This window comes from Lynx rufus, unplaced genomic scaffold, assembly GCF_022079265.1.
Source record: "Lynx rufus isolate CCGP_SWC_20201006 ecotype Redwood Valley unplaced genomic scaffold, mLynRuf1.p SCAF_5, whole genome shotgun sequence".
NCBI lineage: Eukaryota > Metazoa > Chordata > Mammalia > Carnivora > Felidae > Lynx > Lynx rufus.
The window spans coordinates 14,870,796-14,874,348 of NW_025814867.1; the positions used below are offsets into that span (position 1 = coordinate 14,870,796).

At 41.3% G+C, this 3,553-nt stretch overlaps 1 non-coding gene across 1 annotated transcript; it reads left to right on the forward strand.

Moving 5' to 3' along the window:
- The first annotated feature begins 2,771 nt into the window (after positions 1-2,771).
- LOC124527410 (small nucleolar RNA SNORA71) lies at positions 2,772-2,903 on the forward strand. Its single transcript, XR_006965861.1, has one exon. It is a non-coding gene; the product is annotated as a small nucleolar RNA SNORA71 (small nucleolar RNA).
- The last annotated feature ends 650 nt before the right edge of the window (positions 2,904-3,553 follow it).

A 3,553-nucleotide genomic window follows, 5' to 3' on the forward strand; every position in this document is an offset into this window, starting at 1 on the left:
ACTTGCCATAAGTTAGCCCCGTGTAACACACAACTTAACACGTTTGAAAGCTTTACAATATGACAATTAATTACATCTCTAGGAAGCATGTGGTACAGCTAAATGGCGATTCACAGGCAAACCTCAAAAAACACCAACATTGCTTATGACTGTTAACCTCACTCAAAATTTTTTCCCTAGTGGTTTCAATACTCAGTTGGAAGAGTGACAGTTGGAGTTAATGGTTTTCTTTTCTCACCTTTCCTCAGAAACCAGTCCATCTCACTATTGCACTGCTTTGCAACCTTTTTAAACCCATGGCCTCTTTGGATAAACCTGAAAATCTCATGACACCTTCCCTCCACCTCTGACTCCTACCCTGACCAGTGGGTTTTGTGTGTTCAGAAAATAAATTCTATTTCCTGCATATCACGTCAGACAAGAAAAAAAAAAACTATGGTGGTTAAGTTTTCGAATTATTATGTGACAAAGGCATTTTGCTTTCCAAATATAAAAATATATTTTGACATTTTTTCCCCAAATCACATATTATCCACTCTTAACACCCCACCCTATCTTCCTCCTTTTTCCAAACATTGCCTGGACAGCTACAAATGACGGATGGAACACATTCCCTTATCTCCTCCAACAAAATAGTGGTAAAGGAGTAGAAAAGGAAAAGGAGAGACTTGTTCACACTTTTGGAAGATCTAAAGCAGGTGGTGGAGTGGTGGCTGATGTGATAGAAGAAGAAGCTTAAACCTACAATTCATGCCCAAGGGGACACCAAGGAGAAGTACACTTATGTGCCCTGGAGAACTCAGCAGAAAACACAGGGACCCATGGCCAGGGGTAAGGCTACACAAAAAAGGTGCCTGGACGTCTTGAAATCCCAGATATGTGTTCATATCCCACCTCCCTCTATCCCCATGCAGACGTGCCAGCAGCCAAATGCTCCATTGCCCACGACTGACAGCCAGGTTCTATTCTCCAGTGAAAGTGAAAGGGAAGGCTTGTATTCAGAAGCACCAAATACAGAAGAGGGTGACAGGGAGGTACAAGACTGTAAAGGGGGTAGTCTATTGAAAATTTTGCATAATCTCAACTCCTTTTGCAGAATCTCCTATCTTAATAAATGGAATTGTTGTTTTTTTTTCAGTTGTTTAGACCAAAAAACTCAACAAATACCTCACACTTTATAAAAAATTAACCAAAAATTAATCGTAGACAGAATGTAAAATATAAAGCTATAGCTGTTCTAGAGGGAAAAAGATGAGAGGAAATCTGCACAACTTGGGTTTGGCCAAATTTTTGAACATGAATCCAAGAACATATGACGTGAAAGAAAATGGAATTTATCAAAATTAAAAATATTTGCTCTATGAAGAGCACTATTAAGAAAACAGAAAGAGCCACACACTGGGAGGAAATATTTGCAAATCATATATCCAATAAAAAACTTTTGTCTAGAATATATAAATAACTGTCACAATTCAACAATGAAAAACAAAGAAAACAAACACATCAATTTTTAAAAAATGAGCAAACAAGCGATATGGACACTTCACCAAGAAGATATATAGATGGCGAAAAAGTATGAGAGATATTCAACAGGGGCTCCTGGGTGGCTCAGGCAGTTGAGCATCCAACTTTTGATTTCGGCTCAGGTCATGATCCCAGGATTGTGGGACTGAGCCCTGTGTTGGGCTCTGTGCTGAGCATGGAGACTGCTTAAGATTCTGTCTCTCTCTCCCTCTGCCAATCTCCCCAGCTTGCACATGCACTCTCTCTCTCACTCGTTCTCTCTAAGGGAAAAAAAAAAAAAAAGATGTTCAACATCATGAGTCATCTAAGAAATGCAGATTAAAATCCCAAGGAGATACTACTACATATCTACTGAAATGGCTAAAGTTTTAAACGCTGCAATATCACATGCTGATGTGTATTCGAGAGCAACTAAAACTCTGATCAGAATGCAAAAAGTTACAGCCATTTTGAGAAAATTTTAGGAGGATCTTATAACGCATGTGATAAGGAGGGCCACATTTCTTGTTGTCAGAGAAGGAACAGAAGTTACAAATAAACAAAAGGTAATGGTAAGAAGAACCCTATTGTGCTGTGTTGAAGAAGAAAGTCTCACGGTAAACTCATGATTTTTTAAACATGCACACAGAGGAATAGAAACAGAAATAAATATAGATTTGTGTCTGCATGAATTATAATAGATAAATAGACAAATATGGCTATCGATTTATCTATCTCTCCAAGCCAAGACTAGTTATAAGTCCCAGAAGCAATGAAATCCCAGTAGCAACCTAGTACCTAGATCTTGGTTTTGAAATACTGTTCTATGATAAAAGAAACCAGGGTTTCTTGGACAAGTGGTTGATTCCAGTGTTGGAACAAGGAAAATAAAAAGTAGCCTGGGAGCCTTTTGTGGTGCCACAAAGGAAGTGTTATTCAAAGAAAAGAAGAAAGAAAAAGACCTGTGAAAAGATTAAATAAATAAGAAAGAAAAGGCAACTGTTCTTCACAACATTCCAATTAATAAGCATGTAGGGAATAAGGGAAATAGGAAATCATCATTAGAACACCGCAGTAACAAGTACTTGAGCCTCTGATTCTCATGGAAAGGCAATATTGGTTGGTATTGTCTACTTCACATTTCTTTCATGTGATTAGAGAAGTTGAGTCCTATCTGGCTTTTGTCACAGATATTTTGAGTTTTCTGTCATGTAAATTCAATAGAATCCTATGAAGAGGAAGAGAAGGCTCTAAAAGTTTCATTTGACTCTTTCATTCGAAAGTGCTCTGGGCTGCCAGCACCCTGGTCATTGATAGTATAGGGAGAGGAACCGCTGAAAGCATTTCCCCATGTTGGAAAAGCTCATCCTGTCCTTTCCAAACTCTGGAGCTTTCATACACATCTTTCTTTCCACTGATTTGTGTTACTTCCTGATACCTGGTGCTGTGTGGCTTACTGAGTGCCCTTTGCAGAGTAGGGCCCGGCCTCAGGGTGTTTCTGTTCATGGGCCAGTGGTGGAACCACGATAGGAGCCCTTTTCTCCCAGGGCTCTCCCTGGGAAGCTTTCTTTGCCTCCCCATCGCACCCCTTCCCACACCCTCAGCCCCATCTCTCAGCCCTGATTACACTAGACGTTGGTGATTTGCTTGTCATGCCCCCTAAGCTGTGATCTTGAGGGCAGTGGCTCCATCTTGGTGCCTGGCATGTAGCCTTAGACAAAACAAAACAAGATGGAGGAGACCAAGGCACCACATGGTGGGTCTACATATGTAGAGCCTCCATGATGCCAGGCCCCGGGGCCCTGAAGTCCACCTTAGATCCTGAGGCTGTTGAAGTAAGTCCTAAGACCGTGAGTCAGTGACCCTCGGGACGACTTGGGGTCCGGGTTTGCTGATATTTCTCCCCAAGTTTCTCTTGGTGGTGTTAGTGGTCACCAGAGGGGCAGAGAGTGGAAAGGGAGCCCCCACATGAAACATCCTGAGAGCACTTCCCGCCATACACTCAGAGCATCATGGATCAGCTCTTCACTCCACACAGGAGGTCAGAGGG